The sequence below is a fragment of the Megascapheus bottae genome, chromosome 7, assembly GCF_031878675.1.
Source record: "Megascapheus bottae isolate mThoBot1 chromosome 7, mThoBot2.hap1, whole genome shotgun sequence".
NCBI lineage: Eukaryota > Metazoa > Chordata > Mammalia > Rodentia > Geomyidae > Megascapheus > Megascapheus bottae.
This window is the reverse complement of record NC_143515.1, coordinates 47,691,289-47,710,972: the sequence shown is the minus strand read 5'-3', so window position 1 is coordinate 47,710,972 and position 19,684 is coordinate 47,691,289. Positions and strand designations below refer to the sequence as shown.

The 19,684-nt window shown below is 36.1% G+C and overlaps 2 long non-coding RNA genes across 2 annotated transcripts in view; both read right to left on the bottom strand.

The window, feature by feature from the left end:
- Positions 1 to 11,077: 11,077 nt before the first annotated feature.
- On the bottom strand, positions 11,078 to 14,041 carry LOC150060756 (uncharacterized). The gene is made up of 3 exons (XR_016536154.1): positions 13,884 to 14,041; positions 12,802 to 12,866; positions 11,078 to 11,758 (listed from the first exon to the last, which is right to left on the bottom strand). It is a non-coding gene; the product is annotated as an uncharacterized LOC150060756 (long non-coding RNA).
- Positions 14,042 to 14,051: 10 nt separating this feature from the next.
- Positions 14,052 to 19,684, bottom strand: part of LOC150060754 (uncharacterized) — a 57,690-nt gene continuing 52,057 nt past the window's right edge. The window contains exons 2-3 of the long non-coding RNA XR_016536153.1: positions 17,078 to 17,197; positions 14,052 to 14,117 (exon numbers count right to left, since the gene is read on the bottom strand). This is a non-coding gene — a long non-coding RNA (uncharacterized LOC150060754). The remainder of the gene's footprint in view (positions 14,118 to 17,077; positions 17,198 to 19,684) is intronic.

Genomic DNA, 19,684 nt, shown 5'->3' with positions numbered 1-19,684 from the left:
AAACTGGGTCTTTAAAAAGATAAAATCCATGTGCATGTGCATCAGTGATTTATGCCATAATCCAAGTTACCCAGGAAGGTGAGATCCAGAAGTTCAAGGTTCAAAGCTAATCACAAAGATGATTCCAGAAAGTCCATCTCCAAAGTAATAACAAAAAGCCAGGATGAAGGTATGGTTCAAGTGACACAGTGATAGCTAAGTAAGCAAACCAAGCAAGTATAAGGCTCTGACTTCAAACCCTGTACCAACAAAAAATAAATTGTTTAATTGACAACTAATTCTTAGCTAGACTTAGGAAAAAAGAAAAAAAGAGAAGATTCAATATAATCAGAAAGGAAAAGGATGATATTACACCACAGAAATGCAAAGGCTGATTATCATTTGAGATAGGTACTAATAACTATGCACCAGTAAATTCAATAGCCTAGAAGAAATGTCCAAATTCCTTGGCACATACACTTTACATGAGGTAGTATATCAGTAACAAATAATGATAATTAAAAAGTAATAAAAATGTTTTATCAGTCAGGCTCTGGTGGCTCACACCTGTAATTGTAGCTACTCAGGAGGCTGAGATCTGAGGATCATAGGTTCAAAGCCAGCCCCAGTAGTAAAGTCCATAAGACTCTTATCTCCAATTAGCCATCAGAAAACCAGAAGTCACATGGTGGCTCAAGTAGTAGAGCCCTGGCCGTGATCTGAAGAGCTGAGACATCTCCCAGGCCCAGAGTTCAAGATTCATGATGGACAAAAAAAAAGTATCAATACAAAGCTCAGGATCAGATTGTTTCACTGCTGAATTACACCAAATATTTTTTAAAGAACAAATACAAAGTCTTTGTAAATTATTCCAAAGTACTGAAGAATAAGAAATTCTTCCAAACTCTTTACCCCAGTACCAGGACCAGGTTTACCCCAGTAACAAGACCAAAGACACAAGAAAAATACAGGCCAATGTCATTCATGAATATAGATGCAGAAAACCCTCAATAACTACAAACTGAATCCCTCTAAAAGATTTTTCACCACAAATGGGATTCATTCAGGAATTGCCTCAACACATGCAGAAAAGGCATCTGATAAAATTCAACATCCCTTCATGTTGGGTATCAGCGACTAGAAATCAGTGGTGTAAGACTGTAATCCTAGGTCATCAGGAGGCTAAGATTTGAGGACTGTGGTTCAAAGCCACTGTAGGCAGAAAAGTCCATGTCACTTTTCAATTAACCACCAAAAGCCAAAAGTGGGCTGTGGTCCAAGTGATAAAGTACAAATCTTGAGCATAAAAGGTCAGGGACAGCACAAGGCCCTTAGTTTTAGTTCAAGACCTGGTACTAGAAATTAACAATAAAAATTATTAGAGCCATCATCATCATTATCATCATCAGTAAAACTAAACTTCAGTTAGTAATCTCCACTCTGCAAAATGAGTTGGAACAAAAAACTCATGAGTTAAATATGCAAGCACAGAATACTAAAGAGAGCAACAAGTTTTGTTGAAAAGTCTATGTTGTACCTGTTGGATTATATTCCCGAGAGTCAGGTAAATGCTATGTGACTACAGCACCCAAGCCCTGAGTTCATGCCCCAGTACTGGCATACAAAATAATTTCTCCATATATTTTATTGTAATTAATAGAAAGGTTACATTATTTTTCCATATATTTTTATTGTAATTAATAGAAGGGTTACATTATATTTGCCAGATAGAAGGTGCATTACTTCAGATACATTGATACCCTTTCTCATGTCTTGGTCCACATTTCCCTCCCCCTACCCCCACCCCTCATCTTGTTTTCCCCCCTTCCCTATCCAATTTCAAATAACCAAATGCGCATGTATCCAAAATATTAAATAACAAAGTGAAATACTGTAACAATATGAGATAACCAAGGGATAGCAAAAGAGATGAGAGATAACATAGTACATTAAGGACAACAATCACTCATTATATGGCTTTTGTTTCTATATCCTAGAGGTCCTTTCATTTAGCATCATACTGTATGGTCTTATGTATCTAGGTTTTGCTCTATTGCAAATCTCAGCTAGGAGAGCCCAAGGTTTCTACTGATTATGACAAATGAGGGAAACCATTGAGCCTACGTTCCTTTGAGTCTGGCTTACTGTACTTAATATGATTTTTCTAAGTCCAGAAGGGTTACATTATATTTGCCAGATAGAAGGTGCATTACTTCACATACATTGATACCCTTTCTCATGTCTTGGTTCCCATTTCCCTCCCCCCCCTCACCCCTCATCTTGTTTGTCCCCCTTCCCTGTCTGATTTCAAATAACCAAATACACATATATACAATATTTCAGATAACAAGGTGGAATACTGTAACAATATGAGATAACCAAGGGATAGCAAAAGATATGAGAGAAAACATAGTACATTAAGGACGACAATCACTCATTATATGGCTTTTGTTTCTATATCCTGGAGGTCCTTTCATTTAGCCTCATCCTATATGGCCTTATGTATCTAGGTTTTGTTCTATTGTAAATCTCTGCTAGGAGAGCCCAAGGTTTCCACTGATTGTGACAAATGAGGGAAACCATTGAGCCTATGTTCCTTTGAGTCTGGCTTACTTCACTTAATATGATTTTTTCTAAGTCTTTCCATTTCCTTACAAATGGGGCGATGTCATTCTTTCTGACAGCAGCATAGAATTCCATTGTGTATAAATACCACATCTTGTTGATCCACTCATCAACTGAGGGGCATCTAGGATGGTTCCATATCTTTGCTATGGTAAATAGTGCTGCAATGAACATTGTTGTGCTAGTGGATTTAGTGTGTCCTTGTTTCTGGACCATTGGGTAAATGCCAAGTAGTGGAATTGCTGAGTCACCGGGGAGCTCTATGTTTAGTCTTTTGAGGAACTGCCATACTGCTTTCCATAGTGGTTGAATGAGTTTGCACTCCCACCAATAGTGTAGTAGTGATCCCTCTTGGCACAAAATAATTTTTTAAGTAATCATGATAGGTCCAATAGACCATTTGTATATAACTAAGAGAGTGAAAAGGGGCTTTACAGTTACATGATGCTGTCAAGTTATTATAATATTATTTACTCTGACTATTAATAAACCAAGTTTCCTTTCTCAAATCAATTAAGATACTCAGTCTAATTCACTAGCTCACACACCGATCCTAGGACTTGAACTCAATGCTTTGGCACTGTCCACTGAGGTTTTGTGGTCATTTTAGGCAATAGTTAATTGGAGATAATGGTTTTCTTGGATTTCCTGTTCCAAATATCTTCAAACTGTGATCCTATAATCTTAGCTTCAGAGCAGCTAGGAATACAGGTGTGAGCCACCAAGGTCCAGCTTCATTTTCTCCTTTTTGAAGCAGTTTACACCAAGTTTTCCTAATACCCCATATGCCATAAACTGCCCCATTTGAGAAACATGGACCCTCATATCCTACAGCAAAAGATGTTCTCACACCAGCTTTTCACTCAGTGAACAGGAACTCTCTTTTCATCATGAGTGAACAGAATAACACTGACAGTGAAACACTTGCCAAAGCTCCTCTGCCATTGCTTAAATGGGAATCTTATCTCTTCTTACAAAGCCAGCACTTACAAAAAGGTACACTGTGAACTTCACCTTTGGTAAATGATTGATACCTTTTCATAGTACAGTGATCCTTTAGGATTAAGATAATGTTTACAATTGAGTGCAAAATAGACAACAGAAATATGAAAGAAAGAAAAACCTTGTCTAGTGACTCTTTTTTCAAGAATACTGTGAGTAGGAATGTACGGAACAAGCTGAGTTACTCCTGTTGGTTAAATGGACAGTGTTCTTGATTGTATTCACAATTTCCTTCTATAGCTGCCATGGTGATTTCTCCATGTTACCTTCTCTTGTATTCTTTCTCCTTATTTGTTCCAATGAAGTTCTCACTGTAAATATTCTTGGGTTCTCAAACATAGAGGAAGAGAAAAGCTCTCTGAATTCAACTGATCTGTACCAGAATACATATGTGTGTATATGTATATATATGTATATGTGTATGTGTGTATATATATATGTTGAATATCAAGATTCAGTTACTATGAGTGTATCCCCCAAGTCTCTACATAGGCCTTCAGGAAAGGAAAATTCTCACTCAAACTATATTTCTGGTATGCATTACTAAATATAACTACTAATTATGATGCTAGGCTTCATAGAAAATATTCTTTCTTTTTGGTGGGTCATGGAGCTTGAACTTGGCCTGGGCACTGTCCCTAAGCTCTTCAGCTCAAGGCTACCACCCTACTCTTGAGCCAACCCCCACTTCCCATTTTCTAGAGGTTAATTGGAGATAAGAGTCTCAGGTCCTTTTGTTCCCGGGCTGGCTATGAACCTTGATCCTCAGATCCCAGCCTCCTGAGTAGCTAGAATTATAGATGTGAGCCACAGTGCCCAGCATAGGAAAATATTTTTTACCATATATTATTAAGTAGAAATAGAGGTTTAAAAGTATGTGCATGATCCTACATTTTACAAGTAAGTAAAAATGTGATAGGTTCTTAATGAACACACAATCACATTGGCCATTAAGAATCCTGAGCAGAAGGAGTATAGTAGCTTTTTGTTTGGCTTTAAATTTTTTTTTACTGTTATTAAGGTGTTGTACAAAGGGACTACTATATCATAAGTCAGGTAATGAGTTCATTTCTTTTTTCGAACAATGTCATCCTTACCTTTACTTGGCTTTGTTTTTAGAAACAATTTTGCTTCTACTAAGAAGCTTCCCTAAGAAGGAAATGCTAGATGGTAATGACAGCAAGATTTCACATCTTTCCCTGTCAGAAGTGAAATCTATTTCCTCACCCTTTGCATCCCAGCTAGGTTTTGACCTACCAGGAGCAATGGGTTAAATGCTAGGTCACTTCTTTGCTTGGTTGCAAAGGAGACTTTTCTTTTTATCAATTCGAGCCTGGGTGCTTACAGGCCTGTGACCAAATGAACAGCAGACAGATGAGTAGAGGATAAGTTTTAAACTTGTATGCATGTAAAGCATATAATAAAAAGAGATTCTAGGAGTGGCTAAGGCAGAGGCTTCTAACCTTCCCTAACAGGGAAAGGAAAAGGAAACAGGGCTTCTTTGACCTTTCAAAGAAATTAATGGGAAGGATGGCCACTTCTGATAAAGTTAACTTGCCCAGTTTTCTAATCACAGTGATAATGGTCAGCTCCATCCTAGCTGGAACTCTCCCTTGAGAGTCCACTTGTTCTCAACAAGCTCTCTTTAATCAGATGAGAGATCAGAGAAACAGCATCTTCCAGTATTTGCTGTATCTTTAATATTTTCGGTTTAAAATCATCTTTAGATGATACAGGTCCTTTCAGCCTCAAAAAGCTGTCCAGCTTCTTTTCTCCCCTTTCTACTGTCCCTTTTGCAAATTGGGTACCATGAAAACAAAGCTGGTCTAGCTTGCTGGAGAATGGAGTGCCACGTGCCTAGAGTGTCACTCATCCTAACCATTCAAACCAACCACAGAGCTGAACTCAGACATATGAGTCAAACCAGGCTGAAAACAAAGAGAAGATCATTTGCTGAGCCAACCCAACTTAGTCATCAGAATCAGTATTGCTTGAGGCTCTGAGTAATTTCCTAGGTAGTTGGAGATACTGGTTAGAAAAGTGTATCATTTACAAAAAATAAAATGGTAAATGATTTCCATGAAAAACAATCTACATTAGGTTGTTCATTTGTGAAGACTAAATCATGGGTGACATAAACTAAATCAATAGGTAAAACGATGGAAAAGAAATGTATTCAGTTTTTTTTCAGGTCATTTGTGTATGATGAGAATAAGAGGTGACATTAAATGTAAAGCCAATAAAGATTCTATACATGGCATAGTAATTAATGCAAGCATTTTAAACATCCACTGGGCACTTCTGATTCAAGCAACTTAGCAAGAATCCCTTAAATACTGGACAGTCTTCCAGTTCAAAAACTGAATAATATATTTGTGAGGGTAAATAAACATGAAATGCTATTGATGTAGGAGGTAGATGAGTGAATAGAAACTACATATAATATTCTCAACTGGTTACTAACTCAAAGAGTATTATTTCTTGGCCTTTAGTCTTTTACATAGAGATTACTGTCTGTCTCCTTTATATTTATTGCTGTCATAAGCCTTTTAACAACCACTGTTCTATAGGATTGAATGATGGGGTGAACTAAAGACGTTATACAGCTGTCATAGACACCTGTGGCATTAAACACTGCCAGCTGGCATAGAAGATTACATGGAAAAAGCTAGCTAGTTCTCCTCCCTTAGTGTTACCTGGAATCACATGACTACTTGATCAAGATCTTATGAATCAGCTTTTCATTTTAAAGCAATGACTATCAAACTGAGTTGGATCCTTAGTTCCAATCATTTGTCTGCTCGTTGCACAATACATGTTGCACATCTGACTTTCCCTGGATTGATATATTTCTAGTGGTGAGGATGAAATGTTTTTTTAAGTATTTTGTTTTTTATTATTATGTGTTAATTTTATACACATTGAGTGGGGTTTGTGTGACACTTCACCCATGTGTGTAAGGAACCCTGATCAAATGGAACCTCCCTTGTGGCCCAGTGCCAAGAAAGCCTGGTACATGTTAAGTGCTCTATTCTTGAGCTATCCCAACCTGCCTACAGTCTTGGTCATTTTCCTCTTACACAGAGAAAAATCAAATATAAAATTTATGGGGGAAGATAATTAAATGGATAATAGTAATCAGATATCTTGTACTTATAAACTTATGTAAAACCTTTTTGTAATTGCTTTGTATAACTACTTAAAGTTACTAAAAATACATTTTAAAATGTTTTCATCATGGTGGAGGAAGGAAAAGTGGGAGAAAAACATGGAAAGGGGTAACAATGTTTAAGAACTAATATACCCACTGCCTGATGAATGCAACTGTAACCCCTCTACACATCACCCCACAATAAAATAAAATAGCAAAATGTTATCACCTCTATAATTTACATCATCTAAAGATCACATGTACCAATAGACAAAGGCTAAAATTTTTAATTTATACTAATTTATTAGTATAAAACTCACGTTAAAATTTATATTACTCTATTTGAGACACCATTGGTGTAATACATACTTACAAAAAAAGTAGCCAGGTAATAATAGCAGTATAAACCCTCTAACACACTTAAATGATACACTCTATGGCAGACTCTTGGTTAATGCATCAAATTGCTGCTATGGGTGACTTGTGGATTGTGCTCTGCAGAGCAGAGCAAAGAGCCTGACCACCTAACCCCCTCCAAAAAATTGAGTGTGATAAAGTTTTTCTGTAATTGACATATTTTTATTAGTCCTCAAGTAAACAGAAGAAACAAATCATGAAAATCTAGAGGTTGCAAGCATGTGCTATAATGAGTTTCTCAAAGAACCTGCTTTGTAAAGTAAGGATTTGGTAAATAAACATGTAAATCTTGGGGCCGGGAGTTTGGCCTAGTGGTAGAGTGCTTGCCTAGCATTCACAAAGACCCGGGTTCGATTCCTTGGTACCCCACATACATAGCAAAAAGCCGGAAGTGTTGCTGAGGTTCAAGTGGTAGAGTACTAGCCTTGAGAAAGTCCAAGGACAGTGCTCAAGCACTGAGCTCAAGCCCAGGACTGGCAAAAAAAAAAAAAAGTAAATCTTACAAATTAGATCAACACTTCTATTTATTTATTTATTTAATTTATTTATTGTCGGTCATGGGACTTGAACTCTGGGCCTGGGCACTGTCCTTGAGCTCTTCAGCTCAAGGCTACCACCCTACCCCTTGGTCTGGGCATTGACCCCTATCCTCTTCAGCTCAAGGCTACAGCCCTTCCCCTTGAGCCACAGTGCCACTTCTAGTTTTCTGGTGATTAACTGGAGATAAAAGTTGGTCCACAGGGCCGGGAGTTTGGCATAGTGGTAGAGTGCTTGCCTAGCATGCATGAAGACCCGGGTTCGATTCCTTGGTACCACATACATAGAAAAAAGCCGGAAGTGGTGCTGAGGCTCAAGTGGTAGAGCTCTAGCCTTGAGAAAGCCCAAGGACAGTGCTCAGGCCCTGAGCTCAAGCCCAGGACTGGCAAAAAAAAAAAAGTTGGTCCACAGACGTCCAGGCTATCTTTGAATCCCCATCCTCAGATCTCAGCCTCCTGAGTAGATAAGATTACAGGCGTGAGTCACCATGCCCAGTTGATCAACACTTTTATGAGGGAACCATTTGTTTAAACTATAGCTGTTTGCTGCCTTAAAACTATGATGTTCCTCTGAGGTACAGTGATAGCTTATAAAAAAAATCTACAAGAAATGGCTTCTTATAAATGGGTAATTTTCATTACAAAAAAATCAAGAACGTGTCATAATCAGTAGAAACCTTGGGCTCTCCTAACAGAGATTTACGATAGAACAAAATCTAGAGACATAAGGCCAAATAGTATGACACTAAATGTAAGGACCTCCAGGAGAAGGAAACAAAAGCCATATAATGAGTGATGGTTGTCCTTAATGTACTATGTTATCTCTCATCTCTTTTACCATCCCTTGGTTATCTCATATTGTTACAGTATTTCACCTTGTTATCTAATATATTTTATATGTGCTTAATTGGTTATTTGAAATTTGATAGGGAAGGGGGGAAATCAAATGAGCAGGGGGAGGGTGGGAGTGAAATGGGGACCATGTCATGAGAAAGGGTATCAATGTTTGTGAAGTTATGTACCTTCTATCTGGTAATATAATGTAACCCTTCTATTAATCACAATAAAAATAATAAAAAAAATCAAGAAGGTTTATACTTTCCCCTATCCATGTAGCTTAACTAATCCAAACACAGTGCTCATCATAAATTCTTTGTTTACTGTTATATTTTCTTTCTAAATTCACTCACAATTCCTGCATCTTTTGCCCTGAATTAATTTCAAGAACTGAAACTGTGAATGTGGACTACCCTAAGCCATTTTATTATAAACCATTCATAATTTCCATGACAATAGTTAGTTTTTGAAACTGTGTATGCACTCTATCAAACGTGGCACGTACTTTTCACCACACTATGAAATAGCTTATCACCCCCATCTATTATATGTATATTAGGTACCTAAACACTAACCTTCAGAAAAATTGATCATTTATCTATGTACAAAAGCAGAGGTTAAAAATGTCATTCTTCAAGGAAATAGAAGAGGCAATCCAAAATTTCATATGGAATAATAAAAGACCCTGTATAGCAAAAACAATTCTTAGCAGAAAGAACAGCGCAGGAGGAATTTCAATACCAAGCTTTGGATTCTATTACAGAGCTATAGTAACCAAAACAGCTTGGTACTGCCCCAAGAAAAGGCCTGAGGACCAATGGAATACAACTGAAGGCCTAGAAATCAACCCACAGACCTATGGCCACCTAATCTTTGATAAGAGAGCCAAAAAATATAGAATGGTAGAAAGACAGCCTCTTCCACAAGAGGTGCTGGTCAAGCACGTGCAGAAAACTAAAAGTTGGATTCTTATATGTCACCCTGCACCAGGATTAACTCCAAATGGATCAAAGACCTCGAGGTAAAAGAGGATACACTGAAAACTTTACAACAAGGAATAGGAGGTACACTAGGTCTCCTTGGCACAGGTCGAAACAAAGAACCAGAAACACAACAAATCAGAACAAGTCTGGACAAGTGGGACTGCAATAAATAGCAGAGCTTCTGTATGGCAAAAGACATAGCTAGCAAGCTAAATAAAAAGCCTACAGATTGGGAGAAGATCTTCACTAACCATACAACAGACAAAGGCCTAATATCTAAAATATATCAAGAGCTCAAAAAATTGAATCACTCCAAAATTAATCTCCAAAGAAACAACCATCCCATTAAAAGGTGGGCCAAAGACTTAAAGAGAGTCTTCTCTGAAGAAGAAACAAAAATGGCCTATAGACAAAGAAATGCTCAACATCTCTGGTCATAAAAGAAATGCAAATCAAAACAACTCTAAGATTCCACCTCACTCCAGTTATAATGGCCAGGATCAAGAAATCTAATAACAACAGAAATCTAATAATAACAGGAGGGGATGGGGCCAGGAAGGGTCACTACTACACTGCTGGTGGAAGTGCGAACTCGTTCAAACACTATGGAAAGCAGTATGGCAGTTCCTCAAAAGACTAAACATAGAACTCCCCTAGGACCCAGCAATTCCACTACTTGGCATTTACCCAATCATCCAGAAGCAAGGAAATACTAAATCCACTAGCACAACCATGTTCATAGCAGCACTATTTACCATTGCAAAAATATGGAACCAATCCAGATACCCCTCAGTTGATGATCAACATGATATGGTATTTATACACAATGCAATTCTATGCTGCTGTCAGAACGACATAGCCCCATTTGTAAGGAAATGGAAAGACTTAGAAAAAAAATCATATTGAATGAAGTAAGCCAGACTCAAAGGAACATATGCTCAATGGTTTCCCTCATTTGTCATAATTAGTATAAACTTTGGACTCTCCTAGCAGAGGTTTACAATAGGGTAAAACCTAGGTACATAAGGCCATACAGGATGAGGCTAAATGAAAGGACCTCCAGGATATAGAAACAAGAACCATATAAGGTATGATTGTTTTTCTTAATGTACTATGTTATTTCTCATTTCTTTTTTTGTTCCTTGGTTATCTCATATTGTTACAATATTCCACCTTGTTATCTCATATATTGTGTATATGCATATTTAGTTATTTGAAATCAGATAGGGAAGGGGGGAAAACTACAGGAGGGGAGAGGTGGGGGAGGGAACTGGGGACAAAAACATGAAAAGAGGCAGCAATGATTGTTAAGTGATGCATCTTCTATCTGGTGAATATAATGTAACCCTTCTATTAATTACAATAAAAATATTTTTAAAAAACTAGCAAAACCAAGATTATATCAAATATAATGCTACAATTTGTTGTATTCTTTTACTTCTGCTGGAATACCTTCCATTATATTCACAATGACTAACTCAAATTCTGCTTTATGTTAAATAGGTGAAGAAACTGATTTACCCATAATCCTATGAGGTGACCTCTACCATATGTAATATGACTCGTATGTGTTCTAGGATACACCTGTATTACGTCAATGATGCCTATCAATCTCAGAAATTTCCTGGTTAGAGTTTCAAAGTTAGTGGTCCTGTTGCTTAACTGAAAAACAAAACCCTGATTCTTGCTTATGTGGAGCTATGTGTGGGACTGGGAATCAGATAGCAGGTCAGGCCAAAGAGCTTCACTCAAAAGAGGGGGGGAGGAGTGAGGTAAGTATAGCTTTAAAGTCTTGTTTTCATGTATCACAACCTGAGAAGGAATTTAGGAATATTTGAGTGTTCAGTCTAAAAAGTAAAATAAAATAAAAATAAGAAATAAAACAGCAGGTCAACAATAAAAACCTAAGGCAAAATAAAGGAAAAGCTTCCAGAGACCTAGATGATAGATGACTACCTGCTGTACTGAGTAGAGTTTAGTCTATTCCTTTAGAGGATGCAAGAAAATCATAAAAGAAATTCAATCCTCTCTTTTTTTTCTCAAAATGGTCTTCTGTGATTTTGTAGCCTGGGTTCCAGACATTTGAAGTCACAAGAGTAGGGAAATGTTGCAGCTCTTCTTTGTAGAAACCAATCTAGAAAATAAGCCTCAGAAACTAAAGTTCTCAGAAATATACTACTAAGCTCCAAGTCAAAATGTATAAAAACCTAGGAAGAAATCAGGCGGCCCTGTGAGTAAAAAATAAGAGAAAGAACAGCAGATCAGATCCCAAAGCCACTACTAGTACAATTACCATAGAAATACTTCACATACAGATATGAAAATAGAATAATGAAACTCATTAAAATCATTTCAAAAGGGGGAATAAACTTTATCAAAGTACATTTTGTGCATATACGGAAATATCACAATAAAACCCTCTGGCAATTAATGCATACTAACCAAATCAATATACACTAACCAAAGAAAGGAGAGAAAGGAAAGTATCAATTCTAACAGCAAAATGAAAATCCAGGCCACATATTTTCATTACTAACAAATAAAGATGAGCATGTATAAAAGCAGGGGTAACACACAACTTCAATTTGTTTTAGATACAATGAACAGTTTGTAAAATACCAACACAACATGAAGAAGCCCTCAATATTTAGAATGTTTCATAAAGCAAATACTAAAATTTACTTCTTGTGTGCTATAAAATACCATTTAAGAATAACCTTTAAAATTATATATTCAAAGTACTTATGTTGTCTTTCAATCTTTAAATTGTTACTCAACATCCATTGATTGCTTGTATTTTCTTCTTTTATGTTGTTCATCATCAAATGCCTATGTTCGATATTAGATACAGGTTATTCTTAGACATCATTGAATTCCTTTTTTTTTGTCCAGGAGTGGTCATAATGAATAATTCAGTATAATAATCTACATACTTATATCTTACTTTGCACAATATGCCACTTACATTTTTAATATAACCTTGAAACAGAAAAACTTACTTTTTGTGATTAGGATTATTTGCTTTCAAGAAAATGCAATGAAGTGTTATGAAAAATACCAAGTAATTTATGATTTGGGGGAAAGAATGGTAGTATTTTCTGAAGTCTAAGACTGAATGAAAAAGCATTACCAACTAATGTACAGAGTAAGGATGAGCTTATCACTGAAAAGGCCAGTATTCCTCCTGCTGGGAACTAATTTTTGAAGCATAAAGGATAAATCTTCTGACACTACACTAAAATGATTTTCAACACATTGCTCTGGGACTCACCAGGACTCTCAAAAGTAAGGATGGAATTGCTGTCTCCTGATGGCCATTGCTGAACTCGAACAGTACTAGAACACAGAGACAGTTATGTGTTATTTTTAGCAATTTTATTGAGATATAATTCACACTCTAAAATAAAATTACCCACTTAAAGTGTATCTGTCATTGATTTGATAGTATGTGTTCAGAATTGTATACCCTCTAAATTTAGAACATTTTTATTACCTCAAAAGGAAATCCCATAACCATTAACAGTCACTCTTATACTTCCTCCACTTCCCCAAGCAACCTAATTTACTTTATATCTCTAAAAATCTGCTTACCCTTGGAATTTCCAACATGGCACCATATGATATGCAGCCCTTTGTAACTGGCTGCTCTCAGTTAACACTGTGTTTCAAGGTTCATCCATTTTATAGCATCAGTATTCCATCCTTTTTATGGGGGAGTAATTTTCCATTGTATGGGTATACTAGGTTTTATTTAGCCATTTATCTAATGATAAGTTGGTGGATGCCACTTTTTAACTACAGTGAAAAATGCTATGAACATTCTGTGTACATCTGTTTGTAATACTTCCTTTTTTTCTCTTGAGAATGGACCCAGGAATAAAATGGTTGGGTCATATCATTTTCCGGTGCTGACAGACCATCTTCCATTTTATATCTCAAATAGAGAATTCCCCTGGACAACTTAGTGTTATTATCATTGTTACTTTAGCTATCCTCATGAGTATAAAGTGTGTCCTATTGTGGTTTTGATTTTTCTTTTCCCTAATGGCATTGGTCACTTCGTGTACTTAACTTAAAGCCACTTGTATAGTTGCTGGAGACACATTTGTATGTCATTTACTGAGGTTTTAACTATAATGTTTTCAGTAGAGTTATGGATTGTTTTTTTTTACATACTCTACAGATAAGCCTCTTACAAATGTGATCTGCAATTATTTTCCCCATTCTTTGGGTTGTCTTCAATTTCTTGATGACATAACTTATTTCACAACAGTTTTTGATTAGAGACTGGCAATGTGAATGCTTGTTTTTATCACTTTTTTGTGCTTTCAGCGTTCTCTCGGAAACCATTACCAAATCAAAGAAAATGGCATCTTCTGCTTGTGTTTCCCTTGGAGAGCTTTCGCGATCCATTTTCAAATGTAGCACGTTAAGTCACTGGAGAGAGTTTTCTGTGATGTGAGGTAGGGATGGATCCGTGTCTTCTTGCATCAGAACTTCCAGCTGGCCGGCAGCATCAGAACTTCCAGCTGGCCGGCAGCATTTGTTGGACAGATTATTCTTTCCAAATTGAATTGTTCTGATATCCTTGTAGAAAAGTATTCCACAATAAGCAAAAACATTATTTCAATTCTAGTTTCAGTTCTATTGTATGGAAAATTGTGCTCTATGTTGCTCTAGTATCATTGTTGTAATTTCTACAGGGTTGTCATTGGGGTTTTGAACCAGAGAATCCTCCCACAGGGTTTTTCTCTCCCAAGAGGCTTGCATGCCATGTAAACTTCAAGATCAGCCTTCTAACTGGCTGCTTTCAGTTAACACTATGTTTACAATATTACATATGTTATATGCTATATAAGATACATATTATATAATGTGCTATATAGTGTATAATATAATAAATGCAATAATGTTATATTTACAATATTATATATTGGTGATATAAATATACTTATATCATATATCATACTTATATCATATGTATTTATATCACCAGCACGTTAAGAGATGTGAAATGCATTATGTCCGACAATCCATGAATAATGACATCTTTCCATTTACTTAGGTCTTTCTAAATTTTTCCAGCAATATATATTCAGCATATATGGCTTACCATTATTTTTTCAAATATTTTCTAGGTACTTAATTCTTTGGGATATGGTTATAATTGAAATTAGTTATTTAATTTTTTTAGCTGTTCATAGTGTTGGTTTGCATATGTTGCACTTATATTCTGCAGTTTCACTGAACTTGTTAATTAATTCAAGCAGTTTTTAGTGAGGTTCTCAGGAAATTTTTATATTCAAGGGTCAAAAATATACATTTGCAAATGGAAATAATTTCACCCCTTCCTTTTTAGTCATGTCCTTATTTCCTTTGCTGCCAAATTGACCTAGTGAGAACCCTCAGTAAAGTATTGAAAAAAAGTAATGAGACCAAATATCTGTACTTTATACCTGATCTTAGGAACAAAACATTCAGATTTCCAACATTAGTGATGATTCTAATTGTGGATTTTTCTAGGCACCCTTAATCAGACAGAGAAATTTACTATCTATGCCTAACTTACTGAAGTTTGTTTTATCAAAAAAGGATGTTATATTTCATCAACTATTTTTTCTCCATCTATGTAGATGATAAATCAGACCCAGTGGAAGGAACAGAAAATACGGATATGAGAACAAAGAGAGAGATAAATGAGAGATAAATATGGAATACCTACTATTCCTGCCTATTACATGTAATTCAATCCAACACAATAAAGACTATATATATTTTTGTGAGTACATTATTATTTTATTAAAGAATTTATTAACATTGATTTTTTACATCATATTTCAAATGACACATTTAACAAACAAGTATTCAAGAAGGGAATCTCTATATTCAATCACTGGCACTTAGATTTTAGAACATAATTAAAGTTAGGCTGAGGGTTTGTATGTCATAGATACATATTAATCAATGACATAAAATATTATGTATGCAAATATTGAGTCCTCGCTCTTGTACTGTTTGGATCTAATAGCCACATATTAAGAATACCATGAACCTTTTGTTCCTTTGGTCTTGACTTGTCTCACTCAACGTGATTCACTCTAGATTCGTCCACTTCCCTGCAAATGCCATTATTTTATCTTGTCTGTTGGCTATGTAGAATTCCACTGTATATATATATATATATACCACATTTTCTGTATCCATTCATCTGCAGTAGGGCATCTGGGTTGTTTCCAAGACTATATATATTTTTAAGTAGAATAACTAGATATGCATTTGAACAGAATTTCAGACATTGATAATAAATATTACAAAACTAAAATAAGATGTGTTTGTCATGATTATATAAACCTAAAGGTTTCATTCCCATTAGGAATGAGTGACTGGTTTTATTCACCATAGAGTATGATAGCAACTTTAGAGCAGTAAGCCTGAGACCCTGATAATGTCTGCAGTGTCAAAAACTAAATTAAAATATCTTAAACTCCTTAAAAAATTATTAGATACAATTTTGTTTGAAAAATAAGGTGGGATGAAGAAAATAAGAAAACCAGTTTGTCTTTGACCTTCCATCACACACAGTCTGAGCTGCTCTGGTTAATGAAGTGCTAGCCCAATGGGAAGACTAGGTGGGAGAAACTCTTGACCTCACTTGAGTTGGAGTGACATCTAGTGGGTGTTGCAAGGAAGATTTTGAAATGCCAAGTGCATCTTTGCCTCCAGCTCTCACAGGGTGGTATACATCTCATGGAAGAAAATGGTATTTGAACTAAAGTTGCCTGGACAGGAACAAATTAGAACATATCCTCCAAAAGTTTGAAATTCATCTGTCATATTCTCAAGCACTGCCAGGGCTACCAACCTCTCATTGCAAATGATAGAAATGAATTCCACAAGAAATATGTGAGCCAGTGACCATTAGCTTTGCTGCCAGGCATTGGCGGCTCATGCCTGTGAGTCTAGCTACTTAGGAGGTTGAGGTCTGAGAATCTCCAATCGAAGCCAGCCCAGGCAGGAAAGTCCCTGAGACTCTTATATCCAATTAACCATCAGAAAACAGAAAGCAGAAGTGGCACTGTGGCTCGAAGTGATAAAGCCTTAGACTTAAGCAAAACGAATTCAGGGACAGTGCCCAGATCTCAAGTTTAAGCACCACAACTTACAAATAAATGCTATGTTCTAATTATATGTAGGAAATCTACTACCCTAACTAGATGGAAAGCACAGAGACAAGATATTGACTAGTCAATGCTTTTAGTGATAAACAAAACATACAATTATAGTGATCTTCCAGGATAGAGCATTTATGTTCTTGTTCTATAACAAGAATCTAGACTAAGTGGTTTAACTTACTGGCACAATAACCTTATCTGCAAGTCTAACTCATCATGGTCACAAGATTACTGCTATCATTCCAGAAATTAAGCCAACATACAACTTTGGAGATTCAAAAGCTAGAAACATTGCCACTTACAAGTTTCTACCAGAAAACAAAGCCCAGCGTCACTATGAAGACGTGTAATTGAAAACTCCAGAGATGTACTCACCCAGTTCACAATGGCATGACTAGAAGGAGCACCCTTTAAATATCTTCTAAAAAATCTATCAGCATAATTCCTCTTTGTTTTGGGGTCTGTTCTGTATTCGTATCTTAGTTGCTGATGAAACTAGAAAAACAAGTATTTTTTCAGTTTCTTCTATGATTTCATCCTAATCAGTCTAGCTTTTGGAATAAGTCAAATATCCTCTTTTGCATTTCTATTTCAATTTTGTATTTCAATTTTGCATCAGATAATTTGGATTAAAAGTGTTAAATACTCAAAGTCCACATTCATATAAGTATTCACTAAAATATGGCAAAATCTACAAGAATATTTACACCCCTTGACCTACAATGCTACTTCAGGAACAAAAGCCCAAGAAATACTCCAATATATGTGATCATATCATATATGTGTGTATAAATATGCATATATGAATCTATACATACATATATGAATATTTATGTATGCCAGTCTATCCTTCCCCTCATTTTACAAACTGATTAATTTTACTATCATCTTATATATTGTGCTACATTGTTGAACTCTTAATATATCCTTGTTGGTAATCCACTGCCAAACAATGGCTAGCAATAACTTTCTACCTTTCTGTAGGCCATTTCCTTATTCTGATCATTACTTTCTAATTTGATGTCATTCCAACGATCAATTCTTGCAATTCTGAGGTACTAGAAGCATATTCAGAAAGCTGTTTCCTAGCCTTGTAGTCTTCAAATTTCAAGTCTTAAAATCTTTGCTCCATTTTTTAATTTATTTTTGTACAGGGTAAGAGATAGGAATTTAATTTCAATTTTCTACTCATGGATATTCAGTTTTCTCAATGTCACATATTGACAAGGCAATCTTTTTGTCCAGTGTTTACCTCTGGCACCTCTGTCAACAATAAAGAAGTCTATAGCTTTGAAGGTTTATCTCTGGGTCTTCTGCTCAGTTCCATGTGTCTGTTTTAATTTTTTTTATTACAGTGACTCTGTATCATATTTGAAATCAGATACTGGGACGCCTCCAGCATTGCTTTCTTAACTTAGTATTGCTTTGGTTATTGTATTTGCAATCCTGAATATTAGAATTGATTTTGTTATCTGTGAAGAATAACATTGAAATTTTGGTGGACATTACATAGCATCAATAGATAACTTTTAATAGTATTTGCTCATTTTCATATTAGTAACTCCACCAATCTTTGGCTATAGGAGTTCCTTCCAAGTTACAGTGTCTTCAATTCTTTTTTGTGCTTTAGTTAATGGCTAGACATTTCTGAAGTTGTTGCATGTGGGATTATTAGCCTGATTTCTTTCTTAGTCTGGTCATTATTGAAATGCTGAACGACTACTGATTTTTGTATGCTGATGTATCCTCCTAATTTGCTGAAAGTTTGAACTGGGAGAGGAACTGCTGTCACTGGAAGTCATACATCGTACTACAAGAGGTAAAGACTTGTTTATATCAAAGCAAAACCTTGAGCTAACATTTGACAAATGGCCTTACTACAGATGGCACTCTAGCTATGGTTAACAAAGTGAATTTAATTTGCCTTGAAAAAACAACTAAATTTGCCAGTCTTGACTCAAATGATTAATTATATGCCACTATCTCATAAGCCAAGGAAGTGTCTGCACAGTTACTGTGGATCAACAATGTCATATCAACAGTAACGTCATGGAAGCTTTTTTTTTTTTGAGAGTGATGGGGCTTGAACTCTGGGGCCTGGGCACTGTCCCTGAGCTCTTCAGCTCAAGGCTACTGCTCTACCCATGAGTCACAGCCCCACTTCCCATTTTCTAGTGTTTAATTGGAGATAAAAGTCTCTAGTGCCCAGGCTGGCTTTGAACCATTATCCTCAGATCTCAGCCTCCTGAGTAGCTAGGATTACAGGCACAGGCATGAGCCACCACACCCGGCTAATGCAAGTTTTTTTTTAAAGCAATTACTAAACTGCCTTGACTCTGAATTTAATAATCTTGTTTAGTACCATAAAGCACAGTGGCTAAAGCACAGGAATATACTTGTAGAGTTTTGTAAACTATGGGAGAAAGCCTAGTAGTTCACAGAGATGAAAGGAAAACCTGTCAGGGAACTCAATGATAGTAACCGGCTCTGGGATCTGGAGTTCATGATGAATATCACCAAGTCGGGGGAATGTCCAGGTGCAGGTCCCCAACCAGCTTCTCAGCATTCGGCTTTTAAATGTGTAATTACTTAAAGCTAAATAAATTCTATGGAAAGTTCAACTTAAAAGGACTACCATAGTGCATTTCTCCAGTCTGGAAAAATAAAATCCTTCTATGACACTTGAATATGATGGTGAAAGTGCAAATTAATTGTGATAGGAAAAATTCAGAGATGTGAAAAGCAAACAAGTGGAACTGAACATCTTTGCCACCTCATTAGATGTGGAACCAACAGATGGACCTACTAACACATAACACAAAATCATTCCATTGAAAAGAATAAGTTCTACTGATTGAGTCTCATAAATGTTACATAAACCAGGATCATTTTCCCACAATGAGGTGACACAGGTTGAACTATGCATCTGTGTTTGGACGAACTTGCCGCTGTGAGTAGTTCTGTTCAGTCTTAACATGGCAA